The sequence below is a fragment of the Quercus robur genome, chromosome 6, assembly GCF_932294415.1.
Source record: "Quercus robur chromosome 6, dhQueRobu3.1, whole genome shotgun sequence".
Taxonomy (NCBI): Eukaryota; Viridiplantae; Streptophyta; class Magnoliopsida; order Fagales; family Fagaceae; genus Quercus; species Quercus robur.
Genome location: NC_065539.1, coordinates 10,006,199 through 10,019,782, shown reverse-complemented (window position 1 = coordinate 10,019,782; position 13,584 = coordinate 10,006,199). Strand labels below are relative to the sequence as shown.

Below are 13,584 nucleotides of genomic sequence, written 5' to 3'. Positions count from 1 at the left end.
ATGTGAATAGTACCGTAAGAGTCATTTTTAATGAAAAAGTTGCTGAATAAAGAGATTTGTGGGTCCAGTGAACAGTGCACGAGACCCACTGAATAACGCCATTCTAGTGAAAAAGTTGATGCCATTCCACTGATTGCGTTGCTACTATAGCATGGGTCTCACTGTTTGGAAATGCCAAATGCAAATGCGTAGAAAAAAAATCTGTACCCAAAGCATACTTAGTATTCAACAAAGGTTATTTTTTCTAACTTATTTTACTATTCAGCTTATTTTTACTACTATTCATAAATCCCACATACACTTTTTAGTGTTTTTCATAAGTTGTATTATACTATTTCAGCTAAATTTTACATTTATTCCGTACTTGTAGCAAAAAAATTTTTAATTTTAGCAAAACAAACAAATCTTAAACTCTCCCTTTTAATAAAGTAAAATTACACACATATAAAGACGAAAGAAAAGAAATGAAAGTCTTCTAAAAAAAAAAGAAATGAAAGTACCCTTAATTTCTTCATCCTGACAGAGCATTTTCACCAATGTGGTTTTCCCACATCCTCCAGGAGCAGTCAATAGAAGCAGCTTCACCTCCTCCTTCAACAGCAGCGCCTTCAACTCCTTTATTGGCATGTCCAACCCAACTGTTAAATCTTGGGGTCCAGAGACCCCGCCCAACCCCCTTGGTGTCTCCACGCCCCTGAACGAATCCACTTTCTTGTTTATACTGATCACCGTTTCTAAAGTCCTCAACCCATTCCTTGTGCACAGTGCTTGCAAATCAAGCTGACAGAACCTGATGATTTCTTTGTCCAACTCTTCAAGTTTGAAAGAGTATTGGACTTTGAAAACGTAGTTCCACCACCGGATTTTCAAGCACTTGCTAACCAGCTTCTCTCCCTCTTCCATTTGTTCCAACAATCTCTTTGTTTCCCTTTCTGGGAGTTCAAGTTGTTCGCTTAATCGTCTTATTTCATTGACCGTAGGCACCAAACGATCTAACGTGGATTCGAGGCGTTTAAGAATGGGTTTGAACATACGGGCTTTGCTTATCACATCCTTAACTGTGTCATGTAACACTGCAAAGCCCTCTCCAAATGCTGCCCCAAGAGCAGCCCCTGCAACGTCCAAAGGCATAACTTCGCTTTCTTTTTTTGTTTTCTGTTTTTGTTTTTTTGTTTTTTTTTTTTTTTTAGGAAGAATTAGAATTTTATTCAAACAAATGAAATAGCGCAGCACGGCACAAGTAAACTAAACTTGCAGTGCAGCCTGAAAATTACAAAGCCAAAATAAACACTTATATACTACAAAAACTATAAAACATTGTAACTCTGATGAGGAAACGAAACAGAAAATAAAAAGTACGTAAAAGTAAAAGTAAGCCCTTCAATTTCTTCTCAGTTTCTTTGTGCTCGTAAGGAAACGGAACAGGAAATACAAAGTAAATGTAAACCCCTCAATTTCTTCTCAGTTTCTTTGTGCTTATAAGGAAACGGAACCGAAAATAAAAAAATTAACCCCTCAATTTCTTCTCACATTTTCTTTATGCTTCTTTCGCGGAAAAGAAAGAGAATTAAGAGGCAGTAAAAGACAAAAAAAAAAAATATAAAAATAAAGCAATCAAAATCTCCGGCGAACCATGTAGGAAGTTTCCGAGTCTCAGCGCGTTAACTGACACCGTTGACTGTGGAAACTGGAAACTCCTTCGCATTACACAGTATGTTCTTTATTTCTTTGCATAGAATAGAATTAACGAGTTGACAAAAAAATGGGCTAGGCCCAAATAAAGACCGTGCACGAGAAAGTGGGTTAAGTATTTGGTTGGGCCACTCTTTTCTCAAAACCCAGTTTCAATTTTTGACCGCCAATTCGCTCGCTTAACCAAATTCACCAATCCTCTCCTCTGCTTCCATACAACTTTACGTCCCGGCAAGCAGCACTTCAAGAGGGTGAGAAAGTTCATGCTCACGCCAAAAGCGTCGGGGTTCGTGCCCGGGTTTTCATTTATAATCGTTTCCTTAATATCTATGTCAATTGTGAGAGTATTGTGGATGCCTAGAACATGTTTGATGATATGGGTGAACAAGGATTTGTTCTTGGAACTCAATGATATTTGGCTATGCAAATGTTGGGAAGCTTAAAGAGGGTAGTAAGTTGGTTGATGAAATGCTGCAAGGAGATAATTTTTCGTGGTTGGCAATGATATCGTGGCGCGTTCACCATGACTGGCCTAAGGAGGCTTTGGAATTCTACAGAATGAGATTAAGACATTGGATTTGGATGTGGCGGTTTTGGAGTGTTTATCAGACATGTATGGGAAATGCAGGAGTGTAGAGGATACTAGGCAAAATTTTGACAAGATGGTGGATAAGGGATGATGTATCTTGGACAGCAGTGACAGATAGATACTTGAAGGATGGGACTATGGAAGATGGATTTTCTTTGTTCTCGGTGTTGATGAGATTGGTAATTAGGCCTAATGATTTCATGTTTGCTGGGTTTTAAATGCTTGTACTGATCATGTTGCAGAGGACCTGGGCGAGCAAGTTCATGGCCACATGACACGGATAGGGTTTTTAAATGCTCTTGTTCATATGTATTCAAAGTGTACGACTATTCAGAATGCAAAAGGGTATTTAAAGGGATACCTTGACCAGATTTAGTTTCATGGATTTCCCTGATTGTTGGAAATGCTCAAAATGGTCAACCGAATGAGGCTCTTAAGTTCTTCCTTCTGCTTGTATTCATGCTTGATTAGTTTGATAAAGTACTTGGATATTTCCACTTATGAAAGGAAAAGGGTGGATTAACACACATAACAGATCATTATGCTTGTACTGCTGAGAGTATTATCAACCAAATGCCCATGAAACATGATAAGATCTTATGGGCTTCCCTACTCGGTGGTTGTAGAATTCTTGGAAACTTTGAATTTGTAAAGCATGCAGCAGAAGCATTATTTGAGATAGAACCTGAAAATTCAGCTTCTTATATGCCCTGTCTACTGATTGTATGTGGGGTCAAGTGGCAAAGGTTAGAAAGGCTATTGATGACATAGGGGTGGTAAAGAAACCAGGTTTAAGTTGGATTGAGATTTAGAGAGAGGTGCATGTATACCTGTGGTCGAAAATTATGCTACTGCTCATATATACAGGCTTCTCTCTCCTACCACAGTGAGAAGCTTGCAGTTGCATTTGGAATCATTTCAACTCCACCAGGAACAACAATCAAGCTTTAATTTTAACAATTTAAGAACTTGTGTTCATTGCCACAGTGACATTAAATTTATTTCATACACTGTTCAAAGAAACATAATAGAAAGGGATTCAAATTGGTTCCATTCTTTTAAGGATGGGAGTTGTTCATGTGGAGACCATTGGTAATTCAAGCCACTTGAAGATCCAAGGCACGTCTCTACATGATGTCAGAAACATGAGTGGAATAATGTTCCTCTGATACGTGCATTTCCTACAAATCTTTCTGGATTCATTTCTTGGGGTGTTTGTGATATATGACTATTCATTTTTTCCCTTATAAGACTTGGTGGTGCTTCCTGAGACTGTTGGGAGTTGTCCAATGGTGGATCCACAAGTCCTTAGAGAGAGAGAGAGAGAGAGATAGAGAGAGAGAGAGAGAGAGAGAGAGAGAGAAGGGGGGTGGGGGGGAAGAGTAATTGCACTTTACCTTACCTGTTCTTGTGTTCATGTTGATAATTGATTTGGTTGCACAAATTACTGGAGAGCACAAATTTTTCTAATGTTGTTTTCCTTTTGCTTCAACAGTTAGCTAGAGGTGTACTTGAAGAACTAAAGCAAATATGATAGCATACTTTCTTCACCATTGTCCCTGTTTGCATTAGGTAGCTTCTGTTTTCACTTTCTTTAGTATTATTACAGTTTTTGTTAAAACTGTTGTGTCATGTTTCTATTGAATACTATTTAGCTTCCATACTATTTAGCTATGGAAGCCTGGCATGTATACCGCCTTGGATTTTACACTAAATTTTAAGAGTGCCTTCAAAATCTTGGTCGCTATCCCAAGATACCCACTTCGAGAACTTGGGTGTCAAAATGCTTATCAAATTTTCCATGAACGTTTCATCTCTATATGACCACACTACAAATCAAACACAGCTCCTTTTATGGATAAAACGCACCTCCACACCATCTTATGCAAGTACGCTCTATCGTCAAGCTTTGATGGACTTCCATTTTCCAGTTTCCAGAAGGTAATAATAATTGATAACTAACCTTATGTTCATCAAGGCCTTGGGTGAGGCCAGTTGATATAAGAACCAGTTGAGCCTCTTTAAACTCTTTGATTATCTCTTCTCTATATTTTCTGGTTTGTGAGCCCCTTGAATCATCGTAACTGCATTATGCAACATGCTAGCATGATTTCTCTTGTACAAATATAATTTTCTGCCCTAAATTCTATCATAGTTTAACAAATCTGTAACTAATTGCTTGAATTTTAGCAAGTTCACATTCTACTGATCTATAGCCTCTAAAAGATAGTTCTCCTGTCTTTACAAGAAGCCTGTAGTAATCCTGATTTATTTCTTAAATGCGAAATTTTTTTATTTTCTTATTAAAATGTAGCTGGAAAGTGGAAGCACCTGGCAATCAGAAGTGACTCTATCAGAATTCCAGATTGATTTAGCTTTCTATTTTGTATGTGCATTTGCTAGGCTTGTTGTTAAGAAATTGCAATATCATGAAAGATGAACGGCCTCATGAATCATGAGCTTTCAGAATGTTGCTTCATTAATTTAATAGGCGCTTGTTTACAAGCTTAGCACTTTATTAACTTCTATCAAATACGATTACAAGTTACAGCATCAATCCTTTGGCTTTTGGATTTTGCATTGTTGTCATACATGATAAGAAGACATTAATCTAAATATCCGTGCAAAACATAGATATTACATGATCTATTAAATGCAGCTGCCACACCCCACTGTTATAGTTTCTATTACTATGATATATAATCCTTCTCTACATGGATTTTCATTCATCATTTCCAATTACTACTTTGCTTTGCCATTTATATCTATATATATCTAAAAGCTGAAATTGAGCATTTATTGTTGCTACACTCCAGTTAAGCCACATTAACATCTACGTTATTATCCTTTTTTCTTTCTAATTTTCCTATAATTTTTATTAACATTCACTTATTTTTTTAATATTTACACTTTCTTTAACCTTTATCCCTCCCTTACCTTTTCATTTCCTCACTACCCTCTACTTTAATATCACTATTCATCTTTCTCTTTATCTTCCTTTATTTTTTGTTTCTTCTTATTCACACTTTCTTACTATAAATTTATCATCATCTCTTCCATTCTTTGCATAGTTTTCCCTCATAATAAACTTATCTCTCTCTCTCTCTCTCTCAATTTTTTGGTGGATTTTGTTATTTATTTTTCTTGCATCTCTACTTTAGGTTGATAATTTTTTGTATTTTTTAGAACTCTAATTTGGGTTAATGAGATTTATTTTTGTGTTTTAAGGTTTTTTTTTTTTTTCTTTAATTGTTAGATATTATTTGTGGTGGGCAAAAAGTGTAGACAATGAAGTTGACAGGTTTTGACTTGATACTTTTGCTCACACAATTAATTTTTAAAGATGGAATGCAAGGTCAACCTTAAGTGTGCGTTTGTTTAGCACTGTGTCTGCGTTGAAGCTGCGTTTGCGTTTTTTGGCTAGTCTTATGACACTGTTCATGGACCAGCCAAAGCACAAAAACGCATGAACAATAGCAAGTGAATAGTGTTTTGCCTTTTAAAAAATATTTTGCTACAGTGTTTTCAGCAATAAGTTTTCAGTTTTCAGTAAATAAGCGGTATCCAAACAGACCCTAAATACCTGTTATAAGAAAGATAATGACAGTGAAACTAATTTCAAGGGAAATATGAGTATATTCAATTAGGGAAAGCCTTGAAATGGCTTAGTTGATGTCCTTAGGTTTAGACTGAGGATGAGGTTACAAATGACTAGTCTCTCCTTTTTCAAAAGAAAAATCCTCCCTTAATCCAAGTGCTTCTTGGCTTTATATAGTCAGCCAAAATGCATCTGAACTCTACATGTGGAAGGTTAGGATCGGATTTCCCTGATATTTGTCCCATCAAGGCCTTACTAGAAGGTTTTCATACTAAACTATGAGCTATATGCACACTATTCATAAGTAATTTTTCCATTAATGCAGCTAGCTAAGTGGTTGCAGTGTATTTAATGCGGAGGGGATGGTTGTTTTGTCCCTCCCCTTTCCTTTCCTCTTTGCTTAGTGCCAAGTAACCCTCTTTCACCCTCGGTTTGCATCGTGCTCCCCTCAGCTTTGATTCTCGACTTTCCCAGGGTGAGTTGGTGTCCTCGGAAACCTTTATCAACTACGCTCATTTGGCCTTTGCATAGGGTAGCTGAGATCTTTCCGAGGACATCCTGCTGATGTTTCCCTAGGTTTGCCTCCTTGAAAATGTCCTTAATTACTTTGTCAATTGTTTTGGGTCCTCATCCCCTACATTATTCTATTGCATTATAAAGAATTAAAGATAGTATATAAAAAAATAATATTATTGTATTACATAACATGATTTGGATAATTTAGTGTTTATTGTTATATTTTTATTTTTACTTTTTTTTTTCTTATCATCTTATTTTATTCAAGATTGAAATAAGATGAGATCCTCTATATCATTAAATTATTTATATTTTCTCATCTTGTTTTATTTAAAAAAAATTAAAAATATAATATTTTACACTTTCTCCAACCTTTCACATTTCCTTTACCTTTTCATCTCCCCAAACCCTTTAGCTTAATATCACTCTTCATCTTTCCCTTTATTTTCCTTTATTTTGTATCTTCTTATTATCATACTCTTAGCATAAATTTGTCATCAACTCTTCCATTCTATGCATAATTTTTCCTCACAAAAAAGGTTATTTTTCTCTCAAAATCTTTTGGTGGATTTTTTTAATTTTTCTTGCATATTTGTTTTAGGTTGATAAATTTTTGTGTTCTTTAGAACTTTATTTTAAGTTGATGGAATTTAGTTTTGTGTTTTAAGTTTTTTTATTTTTTTTATTTTTTTTATTATTATTTTTTATACTTGAATTGTTAAATGTTATCATATTACATTATAAAGAATTAGTTAAAGATAGTATATAAAAAATATTATTATATTGCATAACATGCTTTTGATAATTTGGTGTTTATTGTTATATATTTTATTTTTAATTTTTTCCTTTTCATATTATTTTATCCGGCATTTAAATTTAGCTACATCCTCCATTTCATTATTTCCTCTCCTTTTTTATATTAAAAAAATTAAACATATAATATTTTACTTAAAGTCAATAAATAAATTTGTCCTCATAAAGTGGAGTTGTAAGGGGCGGGTTTGAGCGCTCCTACTGCTGGACGAAAGGTCTCAAGCCCAACTGACCCAATACAATAAATTTTTAGAGAGTGGGTTTAAGAACTAGGTCCTAGTCTGAACCTCAATCACCAGGCAAGGTTAGATTCGGGCCGGGCAATAAGGAAATGGATTAAAGTATGAAATTTCTGTCCTCGGGCGTTTCGTCCGAGGAACTTAGTGTTTCTCTTCTTCTACTAGGTTACAGTGGTTTTCAAGACCATGCAGATTGATGCTGCTTTCTCCTTTTTCTCTCTTCTTCCTCTTTTTTGGGCGATCCCTCATTCTTGGAGGGTCTCTCACATTATATACTTCTTTCCAGTCGATCTTGACCCTCCACCTGTTGATTGTGCAGGTCATTACTCGAGTGCTTGTCCCATCAGCCACCTTCCCAAGCCCTCTGTGAGTTGCGGCAACCATGGCCGCATTGTTCAGGGGTCCTTTCCCCATTAATGCGGTCAGAACGTTAGTTAGGCGCATTCAATGTGGAGGTGATAGCTTTTTCCTGGAACTCCTCCTACACCATACCCCCATGTGCATCCTACTGTACTCGTCCTTTCTTCGAGGAGTGCTCTGGGACGCTGCCTTTGAGGGCGTGCCGTTCTTTCCCTCTAGATTTCGGAATGCCAAGGACAGAATCGTCCTCGGCAACATCTCTAGGCCGTTTGGACTTTCATTATACATCCTCGGACATTTTCCTCTCCTTGGCGCGGGCCTTGGGCCCAGTACGAGGTGGGCTGGGGTCGCTAAGTTCTTTGGCCCCATAATAGCCCCTCAAAATCCTGCTGTCCGGCTCCTCAGACGGAGAGGAGGGTTTTGGTGACATCAGGCCTCTGTCGCGGCTTGTCAAGTCCTGTCCTTCATCAATGCTAGAGTCTTTTCGTTTGCCCGAGACATGTTCCTGGCGCCTTGGTATATGAAGCGTGTCTTCATTAAATGCTGGCGGCTCTGGGCTCCCCACGTTCAATGGTGCGATGGTGATCTAACGGTGGAGACTTCCTTACCTTTATGGGCGGAAAAACCCGCACAGTTATTTTTAATGGGAGGTATAAATACCCATTTGAACGGACTCATCTCCTTACCTTTGCACTTAAGAGTTCTTGCGCACATATCCTGAGTTCAGTCAAACTTCCAACCAAACTCAAGTCTCTTTCCAGCATAAAAAGCCTGTCTGAGGAGCTTTTCCTCATTTCTGTAAGTTTTCTCGTCTCTCCAATCTTGCGTTTATTGCCATTACCGATATTACTATTACTGCAAATCTCGTGGCTTGTGAATCAATTATCCTAAGGGGTGTGAATGGTTGTACACATAATATATTTGAAGTTAAATCCCTAAATGCTAACTTATCGGCACCAAAGGGACGCTTGGTTTGCGTCCACCCATATTTCTAGGGGGCTAAGTGTATAATCCGAGGTGCCGAGCGTGCACTTAAGTCACATCCACAGCTTTTACAAATCTTGAGGTAGCTAGTTTCCCCATAGGTTTGAGTCCGAGGACCATGCAAGACCTTGGTTTTGTCTAGCACTTAGGTTTTCCTAGAGTGACTAGTTTCCCCAAAGGCTTGAGTCTGAGGACTATGCAAAACCTTGGTTCTGTCTAGCACTTAGATTTTCTTGGAGTGACTAGTTTCCCCATAGGCTTGAGTCTGAGGACTATGCAAGACCTTGGTTCTGTCTAGCACTTAGATTTTCTTGGAGTGACTAGTTTCCCCATAGGCCTGAGTCTGAGGACCACGCAAGACCTTGGTTCTGTCTAGCACTTAGGCTGTTGGAGTGACTAGTTTCCCCATAAGTTTGAGTCCGAGGACCATGCAAGACCTTGGTTCTGTCTAGCACTTAGGCTTTTGGAGTGACTAGTTTCCCCATAGGTTTGAGTCCGAGGACCATGCAAGACCTTGGTTCTGTCTAACACTTAGGCCTTTGGAGTGACTAGTTTCCCCAAAGGTTTGAGTCCGAGGACCATGCAAGACCTTGGTTCTATCTAGCACTTAGGCTTTTGGAGTGACTAGTTTCCCCACAGGTTTGAGTCCGAGGACCATGCAAGACCTTGGTTCTGTTTAGCACTTAGGTTTTTGGAGTGACTAATTTCTCCACAGGTTTGAGTCCGAGGACCATGCAAGACCTTGGTTCTATCTAGCACTTAGGCTTTTGGAGTGACTAGTTTCCCCAAAGGTTTGAGTCCGAGGACCATGCAAGACCTTGGTTCTGTCTAGCACTTAGGCTTTAGGAGTGACTAGTTTCCCCAAAGGTTTAAGTCTGAGGACCATGCAAGACCTTGGTTCTGTCTAGCACTTAGGTTTTTGGAGTGACTAGTTTCCCCACAGGTTTGAGTCCGAGGACCATGCAAGACCTTGGTTTTGTCTAGTACTTAGGTTTTTGGAGTGACTAATTTCCCCACAGGTTTGAGTCTGAGGACCATGCAAGACCTTGGTTCTGTCTAGCACTTAGGCTTTTGGAGTGACTAGTTTCCCCATAGGTTTGAGTCCGAGGACCATGCAAGACCTTGGTTCTGTCTAGCACATAGGCTTTAGGAGTGACTAGTTTTCCCCACAGGTTTGAGTCCGAGGACCATACAAGACCTTGGTTCTGTCTAGCACTTAGGCTTTAGAAGTGACTAGTTTCCCCATAGGTTTGAGTCCGAGGACCATGCAAGACCTTGGTTCTGTCTAGCACTTAGGCTTTCGAAGTGACTAGTTTCCCCATAGGTTTGAGTCTGAGGACTATGCAAGACCTTGGTTCTGTCTAGCACTTAGGCTGTTGGAGTGACTAGTTTCCCCATAAGTTTGAGTCCGAGGACCATGCAAGACCTTGGTTCTGTCTAGTACTTAGGCTTTTGGAGTGACTAGTTTCCCCATAGGTTTGAGTCCGAGGACCATGCAAGACCTTGGTTCTGTCTAGTACTTAGGCGTTAGGAGTGACTAGTTTCCCCATAGGTTTGAGTTCGAGGACCATGCAAAACCTTGGTTTTATGTAGCACTTAGGCTTTCGGAGTGACTAGTTTCCCCATAGGTTTAAGTCCGAGGACCATGTAAGACCTTGGTTCTGTCTAGCACTTAGGCTGTTGGAGTGACTAGTTTCCCCATAGGTTTGAGTCCGAGGACCATGCAAGACCTTGGTTCTGTCTAGCACTTAGGCTTTTGGAGTGACTAGTTTCCCCATAGGTTTGAGTTCGAGGACCGTGCAAGACCTTGGTTCTGTCTAGTACTTAGATGGTTGCCAAAATGCGAGACGTGTAATCAAGATGGACCTTAAAATTTGAACTAGATAAACACTTTTATTAATAATAATACCTTCTTAGGTTATTTACATTCCATGGACGAGGTACAGCCTTTTCGTCTAAGTCTTCTAAGTAGTATGCTCCTATTCCTGCCACTGAAGTAATTCGGTATGGTCCTTCCTAGTTGGGTCCAAGCTTTCCCCATGATGGATTTTTGGCAGCACCCACAACTTTTCTCAGCACTAAGTCCCCTGGTGCTAGCGGTCTAAGCTTCACGTTGGCATCATATCATTGTTTGAGCTTCTGATGGTAATAGGCCAACTGGACCATTGCCTTTTCTCTTCGTTCGTTGATCAGATCTAGGTTCTTCCCCAGTAGTTCATCGTTATTGTCCGAGGTGAACGAGCTCGTCCTCAGTGTTGGGAAGTTTGCCTATAGAGGGATAACAGCCTCGGCCCCATAGGTCATGGCAAAAGGTGTTTCCCCTGTTGACCGCCGTGGTGTAGTCCAATAGGTCCATAGGACGTGCGGCAGCTCTTCCACCCATCTTCCTTTGGCGTCATCCAGTCTCTTCTTAAGTCCGTTAACTATGACCTTGTTGACAGCCTCGGCTTGCCCGTTTCCTTGAGGATAGGCTGGAGTTGAGTACTTGTCAGTGATCCTCAACTCGCAGCAGTATCTTCTGAAGGCCTTGCTGTCAAACTGGAATCCATTGTCTGAAATGAGGGTGCGAGGGACTCCGAATCGTGTGACAATGTTTCTCCAGATGAATTTCTTAGCATCCACGTCCCTGATGTTGGCCAGAGGCTCAGCTTCGACCCATTTGGTGAAGTAATCTGTGCCGACCAGTAGGTATCTCTTATTTCCTGCTGCCTTTGGGAAAGGTCCTACAATATCCAGACCCCACTGGGCGAACAGCCACGAACTGGACAGAGGGTTGAGGACCCCGCCTGGCTGATGAATATTCGGGGCGAACCTTTGGCACTGGTCACACTTTTTAACATACTCCAAGGCTTCCTTCTGCATCTCCGACCACCAATAACCCTAGGTAATGGCTCGGTGCGATAGAGATCTTCCTCCTGTGTGACTCCCGCAGATCCCTTCGTGCAGCTCTTCAAGCAGTAGTTCTGATGCCTCAAGGTGGACACACAGTAAATATGGCCCGAAATATGAGCGTTTGTACAATTTGTGGTCCTCGGAAAACCAGAACCGAGGAGCTTTTCTTCGTATTTTCTCCGCCTCCGACTTTTCCTCGGGCAAGATGTCATCTTTAAGGAACCTCACGATAGGGTCCATCCAGCTAGGGCCCACTCTGACCTCATGAACATGGACCATGCCTTTGATTACTTCATTCGCTTTGTCTAGGTGCTCGACAAGAATAATTCGAGGCAGATCCCCTGTCGAGGAGGTGGTAAGCGTGGCCAGCGAATCTGCATGAGTGTTTCCACTTCTGGGGACGTACAACAAGCTGAAAAGGTCGAAACCTGGCCGTAAGCGTTTGACCCGGCTTAAGTACTCTTGCATCCTTGCATCTCTGGCCTCTAGTTCTCCCTTACCTGGCCTACTACCAGTCTCGAGTCCGAGAACATCTCCACTGCCTTTCCTCCCATTTTTTGTACCATGGCAATTCCTTGTAGCAGGGCCTCATACTCGGCCTCGTTGTTCGTGGCCGAGAACCCGAGTCTCAGAGACTTCTCTATGATGGCTTGCTAGGGAGATATTAGGACTAGCCCCACCCCGGATCCCCTTTGATTTGCTGCGTCATCAACGTACACCTTCCAACAAGGGGGTCCTGGTGTAGAGATCACTCCAACCGATTTTCCATCCATGTTCTGCTCCTCTGCCTCTATTTTTACTGGGAGCTCAGCAAATTCGGCTATTAAGTCAGCTAGGACCTGGCCCTTTATAGAGGTCCGAGGCATGTATTTGATGTCAAAAGCTCCCAGAATTGTGCTCCATATGGCAATCCTTCCAGTGTAATCGGCGGTTTGAAGTACAGACTTTAAGGGTAGTTGGGTTAGAACAACCATTGTGTGGGCTTGGAAATAATGGGGAAGCTTTCGCGTAGCATGGACCACAGCCAGTATGGCTTTCTCCAAGGGTAGGTATCTGACCTTAGCTTCATGCAGTGACTTACTCACGTAATAGACCGGCTTTTGGATGCCATTGTCATCCCGAATTAGCAAGCTCACGGCATGGGGGGCCACAGAGATGTATGCGTACAGAACTTCATCGGCCTCGGGACTGGACATGATAGGCGGCCGGGATAGGTACTCCTTGAGTTGCTGGAAGGCCACAACACAGTCCTTGGACCACTCAAACACCTTCCACTTGTTGATTAAGAGATAGAATGACCTACATCTATCCGCCAACCTGGAAATGAATCGATTGAGAGCTGCGATCATCCCAGTAAGCTTTTGGACCTCTTTTGCGTTTTGTGACGGTTTCAGGTCGTTTATGGCCTTGATCTGGTCGGGGTTAACCTCGATTCCCCTATGAGTAACCATGTAGCCTAAAAACTTGCCTGACCCTACGCCAAATGAGCATTTGGAAGCATTCAGGCGCAGCTTATGCTCCCTCAAGACGCCGAAGATGCTGCCGAGGTCTCTTAAATGCTCGGACACCACTTTACTCTTCACCACCATGTCATCGACATAGATTTCGATGATCTTGCCCAACTGTGATTCGAACATTCTTGTCATCATCCTTTGATAAGTGGATCCCGCATTCTTCAAACCGAACAACATTACCTTATAGTGGTAATTCTCAGTTGGTGTTACGAAGGCCGTTTTCTCCTGATCCTCCAACGCTAGTGGTATTTGATGATAGCCTTGAAAGGCATCTAAAAAGCTCATCCGAGGATGGCCTGCTATCGCATCCACCAGCTGATCTATCCGAGGCATTGGGAACGGGTCCTTAGGGCACGCCTTATTTAGGTCTGTGAAGTCCATGCAAAC

The 13,584-nt window shown here is 41.0% G+C and overlaps 2 pseudogenes; one reads left to right on the top strand and one right to left on the bottom strand.

Moving 5' to 3' along the window:
* Window positions 1-1,151, bottom strand: part of LOC126732684 (probable disease resistance protein At5g66900) — a 95,483-nt pseudogene extending 94,332 nt beyond the window's left edge.
* A 704-nt stretch (window positions 1,152-1,855) lies between these two features.
* On the top strand, window positions 1,856-3,596 carry LOC126689842 (pentatricopeptide repeat-containing protein At4g37170-like; annotated as a pseudogene).
* Window positions 3,597-13,584: the final 9,988 nt, after the last annotated feature.